Source organism: Hibiscus syriacus, unplaced genomic scaffold (assembly GCF_006381635.1).
Source record: "Hibiscus syriacus cultivar Baekdansim isolate YM2019G1 unplaced genomic scaffold, ASM638163v2 tig00113096_pilon, whole genome shotgun sequence".
NCBI lineage: Eukaryota > Viridiplantae > Streptophyta > Magnoliopsida > Malvales > Malvaceae > Hibiscus > Hibiscus syriacus.
In genome coordinates this window covers 1532313-1554114 of record NW_024063440.1, presented here as the reverse complement: position 1 = coordinate 1554114, position 21802 = coordinate 1532313, and the positions used below count along the sequence as shown (strand labels likewise).

The 21802-nt window shown below is 34.7% G+C and overlaps 2 pseudogenes; one reads left to right on the top strand and one right to left on the bottom strand.

Annotated features, from left to right (window-relative positions):
• Positions 1-7727: 7727 nt before the first annotated feature.
• LOC120185290 overlaps positions 7728-21802 on the bottom strand; it is a 79054-nt pseudogene continuing 64979 nt past the window's right edge.
• LOC120185276 lies at positions 8298-12303 on the top strand (annotated as a pseudogene).

Genomic DNA, 21802 nt, shown 5'->3' with positions numbered 1-21802 from the left:
GATCATAGCTCAAAATAGAAATCAGAGATCATAACAGATATCAAAGTTCAGGACAGAAATCAGAGGTCAGATTGTATTTCAAATAACAAATACATACTTTGAAAATCGGAGAAAACATCTTTGTGATCAGGGAACACACTAGAGGTTCCAAATATTATTCAGAGGTGATTGGTAATTATCAGATAGAGAGTAATGAACTTCTATAAACTGAATAAATTCAAAGATAAAATCTCTATTAAAGGGTTTGATAGCTGACAAATTCATCTGTTATTCAGAACGTGATTCATTAAGATCATATAGTATTTAGATAATTTTCAGAGGCATGCACTATATAATCAGACAGGTATTCAGAATCCTTTGCATCAGAGTTACTCGTATTTTCAGATATGACATGACTGATTCCATTATTTAGGAATTTAGAGGCATTTTGGGCATTAGGTTCTTGGAGAATTCATAGTTATTTGATCTAATAAGGGAGAAACGAAGATTCAGGGCATTTAAGATTTCTGTCGATATATCAGGATATGGAGTTAACTCGAACTGAACAAATCCCAGCACTGATACTTGTCAACCGGTCAAATCATTGCACTTCAATGGTATTCACTCATTAATACAAACAACTCTTGTCGAATTGATCATCTTTAGAATAATCGCTGAATGGATCTTATGGAAACGAACATATATTCTAATGGTCTTTATTTCACTTCTGCATTGCAACGATATCAGGAAATGTTGATGTGGTTAATTCGTGGTTCAAAACCCTTATAGACGATACAACATATATGTTCATTAGTGTTTCCAGACTTATCCAATTCATTCCTTTAATTCTAGGTCTTTGAGGTTACTTAGGTCATTTATTTGTTAAGTCTATTTTATTTACTTTGGAGTTTCCAAAGCAATTCAATCTTTTCTTCAAATTCGAATACATACAGTACTTCCATGCAGTTTAACATGATCTTATAATATATTCATTTTGGTATTCCAGGTTGATTCATTCATTTCAGAGTTAAGGGTATTTAGTTATTCCAGAGCTTGGACGTACTTTGAATCATTTTTCCCTTCAGGTGCATTCCAAATAAATCAGGAATTTAATCAGTGATTCAAATATTCAAGTGGATCATAATATAAGTTCTCATATCATATCCCTTATCATAGTCATCCATAGTCCTTTTTACACTTTAAGGGTATTATTTGTATTTCATTCAATGCTGTCAGTGGTATTACCTCTGATAACTTAGGCTTTAATATATTTTAATTCCTTTAGAGTTCATGTTATTTTGGTCATTTGAACAATTGAGCTTATTTCGTAGCTCGAAGACATTTCGATAATTCCTTTCGATTCAAAAAATATGCACTTTTTATGATAATTGGCCAAGTATGTCCTTTCTAGGTTATTCATCACTTTCAGAGAAAGTCTTGGTCTTTTACATAAGAATGGTATTTTCGTAATTTTACCCCAAATGGCTATTTTTGGTAAGTTCATATCCAAATAATCCTGGTATTTAGCCTTTAAAGAAAATTTATCAAAATTTACAGATCTTAAAGTCAATTCATTTATTAATGAATCACTGAACTTATAATTAATTTTAATCGATCTTCTAGTTACTTACACAAGCCATCTGAGTCATATTCAGTTACTAAATTTTTATCATATTCGGATCGAGTTTAGAAATAATTTACTATATAGATGAGACCAATCATATTCATCCTTGTATCTAATAATTTCCAACATATTCTATAAAGCATACATAAGGTAGTAATGTATTACCTTGATTTTTGTGCCCCATCGATCGATCATTTAAACTCTATTCGATCACTCTCGAACTTCAATTCAATGTCTAATAATTCGTCGAATACATAGCAATCGAATTTATGTCAAAAACTGAATTTAATTCAGAAACCAACTTGAATCTGAAGATAAAACACTGAAAAATAGCTTACCGTGTGCGAATTTGACAAAACGGGCTTCAGATTTGGACTCAGGACATCAAAAAACATAAAATAGGGCTTTTCAGAAGAATTGACTTTTTCGGTTAAAGTCAACGTAAATGAGTTGACTCGATTTGAGTTGACTCGGTCAACTTGGTCCAAGTTGACTTAGCTTCTAGAATACTCAGTTGAAACAAAGCCCAAGCGCATTGGAGGTGCATGAAAACACGTGCAGTGGACGACGAGGATAGGGGTAATAACCGATTAACCAGAAAGCAACCAAACACAAAAACAACCAACAATCAATCCAAAAATCAACCAAAATCCATCGAAATAAAAAAATGACGAAAATTCTTACCCACATCGGTGATCGATGAAAATGCCGATGAACCATATCAGGTTTTGGTCGCATGACATCAGTGATTGCAATAGTGAGGAAGGTGAGGCACGATGGTCGACAATTTGGCCGGAACTAACAAAATTGGTGGCGGCAGGGTTGAAAATACATAGTTTTACGGTCATTTTTACGATGAACGATGGTGATTTAGGGCGGGATAAGGGTCGGGTTTTTTATCAGAGCAGGGTAGCGGTCGTTTTGATGGTAGTGAAGTAGGCTGGGGCGGCCGGACGATGTCAGATTGAGGCGGTAAAGAGGCCGACAGGGAGAAGAAATTTGGGGGTTATGGGTTATGATTTGGGGTTGATAATTTTAGGGTTGCTTTAACGGGGGTTTATTTTTCACTAAGTAAAAAAATGGGATAATTGGAGTTCAAGTCATTAAATTTTCCACATGTTTCAAAACTAAGCTACAATTTTTAAAAATTTACAATTTAGTCCCTAACTTTTCCCTTGTTACGACCTTAATTCGATACTTATAACTATTAAAATTTAGCCCCTAAATTGGGGTGTGACAATTCTCCCCTCCTTAAAAGAATTTCATCCTCAAAATTCGTTCAAGTCACAAAAATACAAAAATGAAGCTTCTATCAGTTCTTCAATATCTTCAAGTAGCTTTTACAAAAGTATGATTCCTTTACTAATCCTTAACCAGCTGAATGTACATTCTAGTCAAAACTTTCCCTCATTCCAATAAAAAAAAGTTAAACAGAATTATCCTTGTGGAATCAATTCGACCTTGGCTATGAGGTTAGGTTCATAGAGCGGTAACATATTCCAATTTCATTTCTGGAGTCGGATCAAAATTTCTCGGATGAGTAACTCTCACATTAATCGTGAGGCACGTTACAGAATTTGGAGAAACATTACTGGTATTCTTTTTATGCATAGATCGAGTTCTAACGAATAGAAAACTTAGTTTATCTCATTACATAGAGGATCTCGACCTTGGAGTTTCGGCTTAGAGAAGTACGGTTATAGTCTAGGGGCATGTACTGACCAGACATTCTATGACAGTAGACTAGCCGGTCTACCCATAAAAACTGACTCAACCTAAGCTCTATGATACCACTAAATGTAACAGCCACAGACCGATACAGGTGACACGATCTGATCTGAGGTGTCATATAAGGGCCACCGGAGTGACCCCCGTAAAAATCCCAAAAAATTAAAAATTTTATTAAAACGCTTAAATCATAAAACAATTATAAATACAAAAGTAAAATTTATTGATATTCAGAAATAAAACAGATTTCATACTCGTATATAAAAAAATACAATCTACATACCTGTAATCACATTCACTGTACTACACAAACAAAGCCGGTGAAACTCCTTTATTGATGTCGATAATTGCACTAGTTCAATCCTTTTAACTTGAAATAGGTAAAAGAGTGATCTTTGGGAAGCTCAGTAATACAAAACTACTAAATGATGTTGAAGGACATGCAGATAATAGGTAAGCATAATTTTCCTTATTGATTCAAACATCTACAGAGTTTTGTTAGAAGTGAAGTCCTATTAATATTTGAGGTAGTAAAGGACATGAAGCTTTTAGTTCAGAGTAAAAGTTTGGAGAACTAAGTCATGAGATCAGAATAGGGTGTCTAGTGTGTTCCCACAAAACCAATGAAAATGTATAAATCTTTTTAAAACAGTAGCAGTTTAAAATGTATTTTTAAACCAGAGTAAAACCCTCCAACTAAACACTAATAAGTAGTTCCCCATAACTGCATCCATAAGGACTTACCCTAGGCCCAAAGGGCGTAGGTGGCAATCTAAGGGAGCACCTTGGGTTCATATGGTCTTACCCTAGCCGAAGCGTAGGTGCCCGCCTGAGGGGAGTGTGCTCAGGCCCATAAGGACTTACCCAATTCACACAGCAGATGAGCCACCCTAAAGGAGTGCCTTAGGATCGATAAGGTCTTACCACTAGGCCCATTAGGCTCAGAAGCCCACTCAAGAGTCATCTTAGGTCCATAGGGAATTACCAGTTGGTGCTGAACCTATACAATGAATTACCAGCAGTGACTGAACCTGCCATAGTCTTCAGTCATACAGAGTCCCAGAGTACCCCGTATAAAAATAATTTCAGTCATTAAATGGAGATATAAGAAATTAGAGCAAAGATCAGAGATCATAACAGATATCAACAGATATCAAAGTTTAAGACATAAATTTGAGGCAGATTATATTTCAGATAACATAGACATGTTTTTAAAATCAGAGAAAACACTAGTGTGATCAAGGAACACACTAGATGTTCCAAATATTATTCAAAGATAATTGGTATTTATCATATAGGGAATCATGAAATTTATGTAAATTGCTTAAATTTAGAGATGAAATCCCTATAAAAGGGTTTGATAGCTGACAGATTCATCAATTATTCAAAACGTGATTCATCAGGATCATATAGTATTTGGATATTTTTCATGGGCACTATATAAACAAACAGGTATTCAAAATTCTTTACATCATAGTTACTCGTGTTTTCAGATATGATAAGAGTGATTCCATTATTCAAGAATTCAGAGGCATTTTGGGTATTAGGTTCTTGGAGAATTCTTAGTGATTTAATCTAATCAAGAAGAAATGAAGATTTAGGGCATTTAAGATTTGTGTTGATCTATCGTGATATCGAGTTAACTCGAACTGAACAAATCCCAGCATTGATACTTTTCAACTAGTCAAATCATTACACTTCAAGGGTATTCACTCTTTAAAACAAACAACTCTTTTCAAATTGATCATCTTCAGAATCATCGTTGAATAGATCTTAGAGAGACGAACATATATGACAATGGTCTTTATTTCACTTCAGTATTGCAATGATATCAGGAAATGTCGACGTGCTTGATTTGTGGTTCAAAATCCTTATGGACTATACAACATATAGGTTCATTAGTGTTTCCAGACTTATCCAAGTCATTCCTTTAATTCTAAGTCTTTGGGGTTAATTAGGTCATTTATTAGTTAAGTCTATCCCGGTCACTTCAGAGTTTCTAAAGTAATTTGGTTGTCTCCGCAAATTCAAATATATACAGTACTTCTATGCAGTTCAATATGATCTTATAATATAGTCATTTTGGTATTCAATGTTGATTTATTCATTTCAGAGAATAGGGTATTTGGTTATTCCAGAGCTTCGAAGTACTTCGAATCATTTTACCCTTCAGGGGCATTCTAATTAAACCAGGAATTTAATCGGTGATTCTAAGATTCAAGTGGATCATAATATAACTTCTCAGGTTGTCTCCCTTATCATAGTAATCCATAGTCTTTTTTACATTTTAAGGGTATTAACGTCATTTCATTCAATGTTGTTAGTGGTATTACCTCTGATAACTTAGGCTTCAATATATTCTAATTCCTTTAGAGTTCAGGTTATTTTGGTCATTTGAACCATTGAGGTTATTTCGTAGCTCGAGGACATTTCGGTAATTCCTTTTAATCCAAATAATATGTACTTTTTTATGATAATTGGTCAGTTATGTCCTTTCTAGGTTATTATTCACTTTTAGGGAAAGTCTTGGTCTTTTACAAAAGAAGGTCATTTTTATAATTTTACCCCATAGGGTTAGTTTTGGTAAGTTCATATCCAAATAATCCCAGTATTTAACCTTTAAAGAAAATTTATCACAATTTATGGATCTTAAAGTTAATTCATTTATTAATGAATCACTAAACTTATAATTAATTCCTATCGATCTTTCAGTTACTTACGCGAGCCATCTAAGCCATATTCGGTTACTGACTTTTATCATATTCAGATCGAGTTTAGAAATAATTTACTATATAGATGGGACCAATCATATTCATCCGTGTATCTATCAATTTCCAACATGTTCCATAAAGCAAGCATAAGGTAGTAATGTACTATCTCGATTTTTGTGCCCCACTGATCGATCATTTAAACTACATTCGATCACTCTCGAACTTGAATTCAATGTCCAATGATTTCTCAGATACATAGCAATCGAATTTACATCAGAAACTGAACTAAATTGAGAAACCAACTTGAATTCGAATATAAAACACTAAAAAACAACATATCAGGTGCAAATTTGGCAAAATAGACTTTGGATTCGGACTCGGGACGTAGAAAACATAAAATAATTTTTTTCAAAAATTTTAACTTTTTCGATCAAAGTCAACGGTCATACCGATCAAAGTCAACGGTCATACGATCATACAGATTTTTTCAAAAACATCTGGGACGAATCATCGTTGTCGGAGGGTATTGTGGCAGCTTCATCGTCGATTGTCCATGAACCAAAATTTATGGAGTATCCTTCTAAAGGTTCCAAATCTACGTGCTGCGGGGATGAGGTGCCTTCTTTGATGGAAGTGAAGCGTCAGCAAGAGGAGAAATGTCCTAGGGTAGTCAAATTAAATTTTTTACTAAATTCACAAAACGACTCACATTAATAATTTAATGCCCAAAAATATGTTTTTTCAATGGTTGGACTTTAGAATAATTATAGACCAGTTTTCAACGTGTTACAGTACAAAAGCGTTATGAACTATGTGACATGTCAATTGTATTCGAGACTCGAGTAAAATATTTAAAATATAATTTATTAAAGATTAAAGCTTATATCACAATCAATTCATGATAGATTTTTACAAAGAATTATTATCACAAAGTAAGAGGACATAATTTAGTTCAATTTCATGCATCGAACTCTAATTTCACATACAAGTCATTATATCTTCACAAAGATCATATATTCACAAAGTATGAGCATAATGCTTAATTTATTTTGATTCACATGTTCGAACTCCATAATCACATATCAATAATCAAATTCATCAATTGAAGGGAAACCAAATATACTCAAATTATCGAAATAATTTACCGAAACTTACGGAAAGGATATTGCCGTCCAATTTCATTATTTGAGTCAAAGTATATGATTTACCAAAAAAAAACACTTCTCAACCTACATAATCAAAACCGAAATATATATACAGAATCACAAAGACTAAAGACTCGGTTATAACTATATTCACCTAATCCGAGCTTTTAGAATACCTCCAATCAACAGATTAATCGAAGGCATTAGTTTTTTCTTTAGTTTCAGGGGCTTCCATCAAACTCTTTTTCTCTAACAAAAATCAAATATGAATTCAAAGCATATTAATCATCTAAATAATTGTTTGACATAAATTCTATATTTCATGATTCCCTAAATGAGTTTAGGTTTTATTGTTTTACTTATAGTACTTGGATGATGAATCAAATAACATGAAATGAACAAATTAACAATTAACATTAAGAGAGGTTTAGATATGCAGACCTCTTAATTATTTTTCAACAAATGAAATGCTAAATTCAACGAGAGAAACAAATCAAACAGTACAAGTTTAATGGAATTTAGAAATATTGGTCTAGACGTCTAGTTGTTATCCCACCAGAAACGGGACTGAAGTTGTTTAACAATATTGTTATCGAGCTGGAAGACTTTGGAAAGAAGATCGGGAATTCGGGATTGATGGGAGGGTGTGAGCCGTACACTGCATTTGCAATGATGATTACACCTGGGTTTTGGCTACTGAGAGCAGCAAAGGCAACTGCATTGGTGTGCCCAATGTTGAACTGGAAGTGAATGAGACCAACAGAGAACACAAAGACATCTCCGGGGAACAGGACTTTGGTGAAGAGACGCTTCTCAGGGTTGAATGTAATAACGCCGACGTAAAGGGTGCCTTGCACAACAACTAGAATTTCGGTGGCACGAGGGTGAGTGTGAGGAGGGTTAGGCCACCGTAAGGTGCATAGTCAATTCGAACAAGAGAAATGCCAAGAGTGTTAAGTCCTGGAATTTGTCCACCACTGGCTTGACTCACCATTGGTCCTACTTAGTTTGAAGTATTTCCTGGAATTATTCTTTAACCACTCTAAGTGCTGATCCTCGTCCAATTTCAATCTTCCCATTCATATTTTGAAATGGAACTGGTCGCAGCAAATGTCTTGTTTAACTACTCTATTGATATTTAAAAAACTAATAAAATAACATTCAATTGATTAGCCTCTTTTTCAAAGGTTCAGTGTTGCTATATATCTAGAGAATGGTGAAGATTTCACAATATTTAATATAATATTGTAGCTTCTGTTTGCTTAACTCACCCATGCACGTTTATCTCTTAGATTGAACTGTTCCGGAGAGACAAGTCTTGAATCTTTCAAAGCAAATACTTGTAATTACTAAATCATTCCAGAAAAACAATTCGTAACCCATAGTGGCAGTATCTTTCACATTTTAACTATTTAATTAAGTAGCTCGGTTGGTTCATAAACTATTCCTAAATCCACAAATAATCAGATCAAATATGCCGGCATCCTATTGTAAGATTAATTAGCCCTCTCCAGGACTTCTGCGTAGCCATCAATGACTACAAGGATGCTGCTATGTTTCTCTTCTTCTGCTTCAAATACAATCTCAAATATTTTCATGGCATAATGTACCATTATGGAAATAACAATCTTCTTTTCAACTCTTTATTTTTGCAATGTTTGTTAATGGCAAGTTCTGCAAGGACCCCCAAGCTTGCCAAAGCAGAAGACTTCTACTATTTAGGCCTCAACATGCCCAGAAACACATCCAATCCAGTGGGATCGACTGTGACTCCAACCATTGTTGCCCAAATACCGAGCCTCAACACTCTTGGCATCTCATTTGTTCGACTTGACTATGCACCAAATGGAGGCCTCAACCCCCTCACACTTGTTGGATCTCTCCTTAATTGGAGAGGTTCTAGAAAATTTTAGAACTTTCTGGAGAAGTGTAGAATTTTCTAGAACATTCCGGAGAACTCTAGAGAAGTGTAGAACTCTCTAGAAGCTTGTGGAAGAGTGTGGAATCCTCTGGAATATTCTAGAGATGTTTAGAACCTTATGGAAGAGTATGGAAGAATATGGAAGAGAGTGGAAGAGTATAGATATTCCTAGAGTGTGTGGAGCATTCTAGATAATTAATCTCCACCCTTGAATGTAAGTAATCTCCACCATTCATTGTGGAGGTGGAGCAGTATAAATAGGAGTAAGAGACTTAATTCCTAACCATCCAAAATCCAAGAAATCCAAGCTTGAGAAACTAGAGAAACTAGAGAGTTAGAGAGCATCTTTGAGAGAGAAAAAAGATAGCTTGAGAAGTCTTTATCCTCAAGCTTGAGTGAGCCACGAAGTATGAGTCAAATTTTGTAAACAAATCCTTGTAATCCTACTATTCTTTTATATAGTGGAAGAATCTCCAACTTGGAGAATTATACTCTTGTGCTCTCATTACTATCCTTAATCTCTAAGTGTCTATCTTAACTTCATAAAGTGGGAAAGATCGTGATTTCCAACAGTGGTATCAGAGCTCTCCAATAGCACCAGAGCCGAGATGATCCTCGAGAGATAGAAGACCATCTACTTGGTATAATACAGATGAGTACGTTATGCTCACTGAAGAGGGGGGGCCTCAAACTTATAACGAAGTAATGAGTGATAGTCATAAAGAATAATGGATAAGAGTCATGCAAGAAGAGATGCAATCCTTGCATGAGAATCATACCTATAAATTTGTGGAGCTACAAAAAGGGAGAAGAGCCTTGAAGAATAAATACGAGTATTGGATCAAGACCGAAGATAGCAGCTCAAAGCCTTGTTATAAAGCTCAGTTGGTCGTCAAAAGATTTGAACAAGAAAAAGGTATAGACTTTGAAGAAATATTCTCTCCCGTGGTAAAGATGGCATCCATCCGAATGGTCCTTGGCTTAGTAGCCATGCAAGATTTGGAGATTAAATAGCTCGATGTCAAGACGACGTTCCTACGTAGTGATCTAGAGGAAGAAATTTACATTAAACAGCCTGAGGGATTCAAAGTTCTAGGCAAAGAAAATCTAGTGTGTCGTCTGACTAAGAGTCTATACGGGCTTAAGCAAGCACCAAGACAATGGTACAAAAAGTTCGACTCTTTCATGGCAGAACATGATTTTAAAAAGATGAAAAGCGATCATTGCGTCTTCTCGAAAAGGTATGCAAGTGGCGACTTTCTCATACTCCTGCTATATGTTGACGATATGTTAATTATTGAACAAGATCGCATGAAGATAGATACTTTAAATAAATAACTAAGCAAGAGTTTTTCCATGAAAGATTTGGGACCGGCTAAACAAATCCTTGGGATACGAATAACTCGTGATAGATCAAAGAGATTGTTATGGCTATCCCAAGAGAGATACATTAAGAAGGTGTTGGTAAATTCAACATGCACAAATCAAAGCCAGTTAACACACCACTTGTTGGACACTTCAAGCTAAGTTCGAAGTAGAGTCCACAAGTGAGAAAGAAATGGAGGAAATGAAGAAAATTTCATACTCGTCTGTAGTAGGCAGTCTCATGTATGCAATGATATGCACAAGACCAAATATAGCCTATGCAGTTGGAGTCGTGAGTTGCTTCTTGGCATACCCAGTGAATGAATATTGGGTTGCAACAAAATTGATCATTCGATATCAATGAGGAACTTCCAAAAGGTGTTTATGCTTTGGAAAAACAAAACATGTGTTGGAAGGATACATAGATGCAGACTTGGCTGGTCATATTGATTCAAGAAAATCAACATCGGGATACCTAACTACTTTTACAGGGGTAGTTGTCTCGTGGAAATAAAAGCCGTAAAAGTGTGTTGCATTGTCCACTATTGAGGAAGAGTACATTGCAACTACTGAAGCTTGCAAGGAGATGTTGTGGATGAAGAATTTGTTGATGGAGCTGGGAATAGATCAAGAAAGGTATGTCTTAAAGTGCGACAATCAAAGTGCAATTTATCTAGCAAAGTATTCAACATTTCATTCCCGCACAAAGCACATAGACACTAGATATCATTGGATCTGAGAAGTTCTCGAAGAAAAGCAAATACATCTTGACAAGGTTCACACATATGAGAACTGGTCAGATATGATGACCAAGTTAATACTGACAAAGAAGTTTGAAGATTGTTGTCAAGGTGTCAGCTTGCTACTACCTCCCAATTAAGTCGAGAGGGGGAGATTTGTTGGATTTATCCTTAATTGGAGAGGTTCTAGAAAATTCTAGAGCTTTCTCGAGAAGTGTATAATTTTCTAGAACATTCCAAAAAACTCTAGAGAAGTGTAGAACTCTCTAGAAGCTTGTGGAATCCTCTGGAATATTCTAGAGATGTGTGAAATCTTATGGAAGAGTATGGAAGAATATGAAAGGGAGTGGAAGAGTGTAGATCTTTCTAGAGTGTGTGGAGCATTCTAGATAATTAATCTCCACCTTTGGATGTAAGTAATCTCCACCATTCATTATGGAGGTAGAGTGCTATAAATAGGGGTGAGAGACTTCATTCCTAACCATCCAAAATCCAAGCTTGAGAAACTAGAGAGTTAGAGAGTCTATTTGAGAGAGAAGAAAGATAGCTTGAGAAGTCTTTATCCTCAAGCTTGAGTGAGCCACCAAGTGTGAGTCAAATTTTGTAAACAAATCATTGTAATCCTACTATTCTTTTGTATAGTGGAAGAATCTCCAATTAGAGAATTATACTCTTGTGCTCTCGTTACTATCCTTAATCTCTAAGTGTTTATCTTAACTTCACGAAGCGGGAAAGATCGTGATTCCCGACAACACTCACCCTTACCCTCGTACCACCGAACTTCTACTCATTGTGGAGGGCACACTCTCCACTGGCTTCGTAATATCCAATCCCAAAAATCGTCTCAATACAAAGGTCTTATACCTTGGAGATATTTTTAGATGTTTTTATTTTCCCCATTGGTCTCGTTTACTTTCAGTTCAATACTGGGAAAACCAATGTTGTTGCGTTAGCTGGTTTGAGCAGCCAGAATCAGGGTGTCATTAAAATTGCCAATGTAGTGTTTGGATCAAATCCTCCCATGAATCCTGATATTCTTGTCAAGGCATTTTAATTAGACAATGATGTGGTGAAAAATCTTCAGTCCTAATTCTGATGGGCTAACAATTAAGGTGTGCACCTATAAACTATATATTGGATTCAAGTTATAAATTAATCCATACCATAAATTTTATAAATAATTATAATTAAATTTAAACAAAACTCAAACAATTTCACTTGACTTAAATTTTATAAACTCAGTTCGATTCGAGAAAACTATAAATAAAATTTTAATTTGTATTGAAATGATTGCATCATACGATTAGTTGGTATTTTCTCTTTCTCCACCTTTGGATTTTATAATTTAACATGGCGTTCTCTCATTGATTTGTCAATTACAGACACCATCTAACAATCAAGAATCATTCTTATAAAAAGGAGTTCTATATAAATCCTCAACAGTTTTTCCATCAACTTATCTCTCCTCCACTTCGATCATGCACCACCTGCGCATGCAATCTCACCGCTTGCAACCCAATGAAACACCTTCTCCCAAACTTAAATCCACAAGGTTGATTTTCGACCAATGGCCATTTGGATTTGGGTTTTGAAGAAGGGTTTTTCATTCGGTTTTGTTGGGTGGTGTTCTTGAAGTTGTCGATGTGAAAGGACATATAAGTTTATAGATTTCTGGAGTTTATGAACATCATCTTCTTCTTCCTGGTGTTGAACTTCCAATTCTGGTTCTTGAGTCATTTCATTCATTGTTGATTCTTCAAGCCTTTTAATCTTTTTTTTACTTGAGAAGTTTTTTTCCTTTCGACAATGGGGAATGAATGAAGAAAGTCCCATAGCCAAGGTGAGTTTTTTGGAACTACTTTCATCTGTTTCTTTAAAATAGTAATCTTGATGATTTGTTGGCATAGATTGAAAAAAAAAGGAGAGGGTGAAACAACTGAAAATTTGGTGGGGTGAAACTATAAAAGAAGTTGAAGATGCACTCTCATAGCCAAATGTTAGTTTCTGGTTTCTGTTTGGTTACCAATCTCATCAAATTAAAAGATTGGTGGTAACTCTATAATTTGGTGCTTTATCTGATTCACGGAGGATAAGCACTTACTTTTTCGAGACTAGTTACACCGTCTAGGGTGTACTCTGTCGCCAGGGCAGAGACACATCTCGACAGCTTGGTGATTCCACTGGAATTTTTAAAAAATAAGAGTCTAGCCACCAATTTATTAATTAGTTGTCTTTGCAGTAAATAATAAATTTGTTTTAATTTTGTTTTAATTATTTTTATTATTTTACTAACTTTTGTTTTTTATGTATACAGATTTAATTTTGGGTCATTAGAATAGAATAATAGAGTATATATTACTTTATTTCTTTTTATGTTTTTCCTCACCCACTATGCACTGCATTCATGACATGAGCTAAAACCCTACTCTTATCCTCTTTAAGGGAATGAGAAACTATTCCCTTGTGTGGTTTTCACCTCCGTATGGGATAGGGGATCATTCTTTGAGCTCACACCTTATGTTCCTCGTGTGGTTTTCACCTCCGTATGGATATAAGGAAGTGTGTTCCTTCGAATTAAACTTAATCTGAAAGTCTGTAATAAACCAGGATTGAGGGCTTGGTAGTCCAAGGGGACACAAACAAAGGACAATTCGTTGACCCTTCTTACTCTAGAGCCAAAACTCAGCATATAGCAAACCTAGAACTGAAGTCTAGGCGGAACCTAGCCCGATCGAGTCTTGTAAGGTTAAGTACACAAGGAAAAGCATGTTAAGTATTTTACTTATTATTTTATGAATAAAGCATGAAACTAGAAAGCTTAAGGTTAGGATGTATATAGGATCTTTCCTTTTTCATTAAGCAATACTAACTAGTTTTCGTATATATTCTGAAAATGCATATATTAATTATTCTGTTTGCATTTGCATAATCATGACAGACTCAAGGGTGTTGATTCAAGAGTAATTATCAAAATCAAAGGCTTTTATTATGGACAAAGGGTTTCATGATCAAGTAAACTGTAAAGCAACCAAAGAAGGGTATCTTGAGGAAGGGTATACACATAAAATTCCTGTTAGATTGGTACCAAAAGCTTTTTATGGTAAGAGCATCAATAGAAGCAGCCACAAGGGAGAGTGATGCTGAGTATTGGAAAATGATACATGAGGACCAAGCAAAGAAATTCTCCTATGACTTTGAAATTGATGAAGAAATATACAATGTAGCCATCACCAATTTGGAGAAATGTCAAGCTGAAAACCAGATATTGAAGAAGGATATACCCAACATGAAAGCTTCATATCTGATCCATCAATGTGATATTAATATTGAATTAAAATCCACTAGAACTCAGAACCACACATTGATGAAAATGGTGGATGATTATGGAGACCTGATACAAGAACTTCTTGAACATAAAGGTTCTCTGAGAAAAGAAAATGAACAATATTGTCTGCAATTTCGAGAAATGACAGGTAAGATTCAAGAAAAAGAAGATGAGCTGAAGAAAGCTACTGCTCAAGCAAGCAAGGTAGCCCACAAGCTGGTGGACTTAGCTGGTTTTACAAGGGAGCTGAAGCAGAATGACGAATCAACTTCTCAGTATGAATGGGAATTAACTTGGCTTTTTAAGGAGATAGAGAAATTAGGAGGGAAATATATCCCTTATATGTAATGATCCTTTGGATGTATTGAAAAAAAAAACTTTTTGTGTTCAATGGAAGTTGTTTTAAGATAATTACTCTTGAATTACACTCTTTCATACATGCATTTACATATACATTTATATTTGTATTCATGCTTTGCATAACATCACGTGGGGATAATCAGTAAAGGATTTTGGAGTCATGAATTCTGAAAGTACATTCAAGAATCAGTGGCAGATCTTTAAAAGATTAAAAGCAATGAATAGAATATTAGCTCGAGTTGAAAAGATTGAGAGAATCCAAGAACAATTTGTGAAAATCCAACAAGAAGGTTCCAATTTGATTCCAGGGAACAGATGTCCAAGATAAAGAGTATGATGGTTACTTTGTTATATGAGGAAAAATGTTAGAAGACCCTATGGAGCATGAAAAGATGAAGGTTTTAGGAAAAAGTTTGGATTTCAATGATATGATGACAAATGACCAAGAACCTGTTATTGAATATATAAATCTAACTCATCTTCATGAATCAGGAAATATGACAGATAACATGGACATTGAAGTTGGTTCAAAGAAGAAAAACATGGAATAAGTCCCATTAAAAATGGATAAAATGATAATAAGGAAAAAAGGATGACATATCTCATTCTAATTCCAATTTTGTATTCAGAGTTGTTACCCTTTCTTTTTGAAAGTGGTCTTGTAACACCCATCCCTCCTAGTACTTATTTGCATCCAAATTGGAAAAATATCAAGAATCCATGCAATTATCACTCTGGAGATTTTGTTCATTCTACATAAAATTGCATAATGTTGAAATTAAAAGTCCAAGACCTTATGGCAGAAAGGTTATTATGTTTCGAAAATAGGAAACCTAAGCTCCTCAAAAACTCGAAGCTGATTGAAAAAGAGAAATTTTCAAGTCATCATTTCTCTCAAGATGATGGTCAAAAGTCAGACATTCAAAGCAAACATTTTCAAGAAGAAAATAGTAAAGAAACGGTGATATCAAGGGAATTTATATCCTGTTTTCCTTCAGTCTCATGCAACAAGTTATAATCTAAATTACACAAAGCCCAACTTATTGCCCCATGTCTAGCTAAACCTTTGATATCTCCTTATCGAAGATGGTATAATAAAAAGATCTTTTGTTAGTATCATGCTGGAATCCGAGGACATTCCATCGAAAATTGTGGCAACTTCAAACGATAAATTCAAGATCTTATGATTCATGGAATTATAGAAGTGGATGCCAACAGTCAATCCATTGTGATCAATCATTTGGGAGTCGACTCCAAGAATGAAGTTGATAATTTCAAAACAAATGGAGGATAAGGTAAAGCTAAGGAGAATGAAGTATGTATGGAAAAAAAATGGAGGATAAGGTAAAGCTAATGAGGATGAAGTATGTATGCAAAAAGAAGAAATGAAAAAACAAAAGGAAAGGTAATCCGAGACTGGCCTACAGGTTTAAAAAGAACCAAGGTAGATACAACCTTAGAGACACCCATATCAGATCTTTCGAAATCAAGGGAAGTATGGAGCAATTTAAAGAATGCTACTCCAAATACAGCTGCAAGAAACATCCAGAACCAGGATACAACAATTTCCACCAAAGAAATTGGTTTTGAAATGCAAACTGAGCCCAATTTCCAGTCAGAGAAGATGATGATAAGATTGGATCAAGAGATAACTCATGAGAAAGCTGATATTTTTGTACCTAAAAGCTCATCCAAAGAAGCTACCCAAGAAATGATCACGAAATGGGGTACAAATATAAACAGAAATCATGGTCTAACTATATACTCGACATCCAAGGAATAATGGGGCAATGGAAGTTGTTATCTACCACTATTGTACCTTTCATCTTGTAGCATCTTGTTTGAATATGTTTTTGTTCCTTTCTCCACCTTTTGTAATAAAATGTGTTGTTTTTAAGGTTATAAGTATTGAATCAATTTTTTAATCTTGCAGTTCTTTGAATATCATTAGATTAAAAGCTTTTTACAATTAGAGTCATATATCTTTGACAAAGTATCAAGATTGAATACCCGAAAAAAAGGACCCTGACCATACCTAAAAAAAATACATTCCCCAAATATTACCTTTCCACAAATATGAGAGAGCTTTCTCCAATGCAAGCAATTAGAAAAAAAGCCTTGGTATTGATATTTAGAAGCATACAACATGGGGCATATTTTGTAACATTGCGAAGCTGACTAGATTACTTTTCTATTAATGAGGTTCGACGATGAAACTTTTTCTAAGTTTAAAGTCAGTTCCTTTGGAATTGAAGTTTGGTAATGAGATTTTCTGAAATTCACCAAACCACATAGACTATAACCGATTCTCTGTAAAAAAGTAAGAGTCATCTATATAATAAAGCAATCCCTCTAGAGTAATTGGTTAATAGCCTCGGTTTTATGGATAAGTTTCAAGTTAGCCCAATGAAGGCTAATTTCAATAAAGCTGAATTCAGCTAGCCAAAATAGGAAAAAAAAGTTGTTGTAAGAAAGTGAAATAAATGTCTGTTATAGTCTATTTCACACACGTGCACACATGAATCTCGTTATTAGATCAATGTTTTCACACTGCTTTGAATAGAATCAAAGATTTCAGAGAATTGAAATGGAGGTACTTTAGAAGGTCTAGTAACTGTTATACTAGATTGTGTCATTTTGTGCGCATCCGGTTAAAGATATCAAGTCAAAGAAAGTGAGGCATGTGATAATATTTACAAAGAGCAAGAGAGGATTGACATCTTCACTAAGATGTAACTATAATAAGAAAGCCAACCTGAAACTAACCTCTTAATTTTGATATTTGTCAAAGAACTATAATTCTGAAGTAGTGAAAGTTATTGATTCTTTAAATATTCTTTGAATTCATGCTTATGACCTAATTCTATTATGAACCTGTAAGGTACAATATTTTACAAAATTCTTTCATTCTTCGATAAAAAATAAGGAAGAACATTTTCAAACAAGATTGTCCCTAAAAAGAGAGGATCCTAATCAAGTTGATGCATATTCTACCTATTTGAGAAAAAAATTAGCAAGGCCAGAACGGAAAAGCATTTCACATTCTTGAAACCAAGTGGTCTGAGAAATCAAAAGTCTGGGGAATTGGACTTATAATATTCCCTGTATAACTACCAATCAAGGAAAAGATGGTTATCTCATTCAGAAGATGCACATATCTCAGTCAGAAGGATTGAACATCTCTTAAGTTTGTGACAACATGAAAAGAATCCCTCAAGTTATTTAATAACATTTTTGTTTAGTAACACTAGAATGAGAGCATTCAAGATCAAGAGATTTGGTACAAATCAAGCCACAAGTACCCACAAGGGGGCATTATCAAAATTAGACCTCGTGAGAAGCCTGAATGAACATTAAAAGTGAACTTTACAACCCAGAATGTTGGATATATTGAAGGCTCACATCAGACAAGATAACATGTGGGGCATGATGAAATCCCCTTTTAGATAAAAATGATCCAACCAGGTATTTTGAACGATCATATTAGTAGCATTTATATTAGCAAAATATTGGGGCATGCTGAGGACCCTTATTATTCTAGAGAAAAATATTTCCACTAAGGCAGAAAGGTATGAAGAGTGAAAATGGTGAAACAATAATAATAGAGTTGACTATGCAACATTGTTTTGTCCACCATGTGAACGCATTATCCCCGTATTAGCTATGAGAAAATGATGAATGTGTTGTCAAATGTTCCTTGATATAATGCTAGCCAGCTAAAGCGTCCCATTTGTATTCTTACTGAAATATCATTGTGACATTATACAAAAGCTCTGAATGTTATTCAAAGAGTTCTCTATTGAGAAATCTAGGTAGAAACCACAAGAAATGATGAATGTGTTGTCAAATGTTTTACGAATCAGTAATTATAGCGCTGAACCAATGTTAAAATCATGTGGTTGACATAAGATGAAGTTTGTCTTTACACTTCAAGAGTAAAAAATGAGAAACGATGAATATTTCTTTCCATGAAGAGATGTTGGAACTTTAACAACAAGAAACTAGTAGAGTCAAATAAGATTGAACGATGAATTGTTGTTAAACATCTTGACATGATATGATCTAAATAATCTTATTCAAGATCTGATTAGATGTGGAGACATGAAAGGAATTAGGATAAATCCTTCTTGTGATATGCTTCAAGAGTCAAATTAGAATAGACGTGGCTGAAATCTTGATTAAATCTTTGATGAGTTTGGCATAGTTATGTCTACATTTTGCAAAGACGATAGATTCTCTTTTCAAAGATAATAGATTCTCTTTTCAAAAAACAGAAAACTTTACCAGATTTCTACACAAGTTCAGATAGAGACCGCTGGTGTTATTAAAAACAAAGTGGAGCAACCAGGTCATAATTCTGAGAATGGAAAAAGTCCCATGAAATAGTTCTTTTGAGACTTCAATGTAAAGAAGCAAGATCAAAATTTGAATTCCACGGAAGAGTAGTGGAAAGGATTTTTTTAGAAAAGTGTGAGATCTTTACGGAAGAGTAGTAAAGCAAAAGCAAGAAGCAAAATCAAAATTCGAAATCCACGGAACAGTGGTGGAAAGGATTTTTCAGCAAAGTATGAAACCTTCACGGAAGAATCGTGAAGTAAGTTAATTGTGAGTTTGATCTTCATGGAAGAGTAGTGAAATTAGATTCTCAATCATTCAATTGTTTTCAAAGAAGAGTAGTGAAATTATATTCTCAATCATTCAGTTGTTTTCATGGAAGAGTAGTGAAACAGATTCTGTTCAAGTCATACAAATTCAGCCTTCACGGAAGAGTAATGAAGCAAATCATTTGCAAGTTATCCTCAGCCTAGAGTAGTGAAGCAGGAGCACGATCAAATCAAAATTTGATCTCCATGAAAGAGTAGTGGAATGAATTTCCCAGCAAAGCAAGAAGTTCACTCGACGAAAACTTGTCTTTTTATATTTGCTTTATTCTTGTTTACACAAAAATAAGTAAAGAAAGGCAGCTGTTGACACTAGTTTTCATTCGAGTAATGTTTTATAATATTATTATAAATAATATTATATATAATCTATAAATTATTATAATATTATTATTATTACAAAGCCCGAAGGCCTGGTTACAGCTCGGAATCCCAAATTACAAGTAAGGAGGCCCGGTTACAATATGCAGATACAAGTCCAACCCTGGAGGCCCAGAAGCAGTAGATCCGACCTAATTCCAGCTAAACCGAAAGTTTAACAAGTCCAGAAGACCCAAATCAGTAGCTAGGGTTTTCTCACACAATTCCAGCGTTGCCATATCATCTCGACCATAAGATCAAAGGCAGATCGAAGGGTCAAAAACGAACCAGCAAAACCCTAGGGTGCTCATTGCAACCATAATGTCTATTCCGGCCACCACCTCTCGTTGTTTCAACCAGTGCATGGCACAACGATCGTCGCCTCTACAGAGCTAACCCAAATGATCCAGAAGATCAACAAGGATCGCACAACACATCGGTTTATGGTGAGTCACTGCCATAGGTCCGGTGACTCACCGGATTTCCTCATCATTACAGAGGATCTCCGAGGCCTATATAAGGTGACCCTGCAAACAACAACAAGAACAATGAACACGAGAGAAAAGATAGGGAAAAATCACAAGAGCAAAGAGAGCAAACAGAAGTCTACCACAACGATCCACAACAACAACAAAATGCAAAAAAAGAAGTAAAGAAGAACTTACCCAAGCGTTGAAGTCCAAACGCCGTCGAAGAAAGCATTTTAACGAAGGTAAAATCTTAGATCTGGATTATTAGAAGGTTTCTATGGTAAAAGAAGCTCAGAATAGTGATTAGGGTTGAGAGAGCTTCATTTTGGGTGTAATTGTATATCTCCGACCACCGTGGATGGTGGTCGGCAGCGACGAAATACGACGACGTAAGGTTGCCGCTCGGTGGTGGCTATCCCTCAAGCGAGGGATTTTTAGAGAGAGTTCAGAGCTTCTCTCTCCTTTGAGAGAGAAGCAAAATGAGGAAATGAGAGAAATGTGTCTCTATGGGCCGATTTTGGGACTTAAATGCCCTTTCTCATGCGATGTCGTTTTAGGGATGGTATCTTTTTAATTTTGGTATGGGTAAACTACAAGCGTGGTCCCCCTGGTACTGTAATCTTCTATGTTGGTCCCAGAAACAGGTTTTATACATTTTAATTCAGTCTTTTAATTTCATTTATTTATATTTTAACCCCGCCTATATATATATTTTAGGTAAAATTACATATTTAGTCTTTTAATTTTAAATATTTATATTTTAATCCTATATTAGTATTTAGGTTAAATTACATAATTAGTTCATAATTTTGATATTATTTCGAATAAAGTTGATTAATTTTACTATTTTTTAATCACTATTTATTAATTATAGGATTAATTATTATAATACTTTTATTAGATTAATCTAAACTATATAATTATAATATTTTATATTATAATAAGATTAATAATATTTATATTAAATATTATTTAGCAATCATTTATATTAAATTATTTGTAAATTATTTAAACAAATTTATCATTTATTGCAAAGCGGTTAATTAATAAATATCGGTAACAATTTTGGGCGTTATGGGGGTACTAATCCTTTCTCATACGTAACTGACTCCCGAACTCATTTTTCTGGTAAGCAGACCCGAGTTGTATTAATTTAATATTATTCTTAGGAATTTTTATTAAAATAATATGACATTTTGGTGACCAATCTAACCAAATTAAAAGATTGGTGGCGACTCTACAATTTGGTGTTTTATCTGATTCACGGAGGATAAGCACTTACTTTTTCGAGACTAGTTAAACCGTCTGGGGTGTACTATTTGCACTCTCCGTCGTCGGGTAGAGAAACGTCTCGACAGTTAAAATATCATATATCAACGTGTCGTAATCGATATTTGGGGGAAGATCGATATG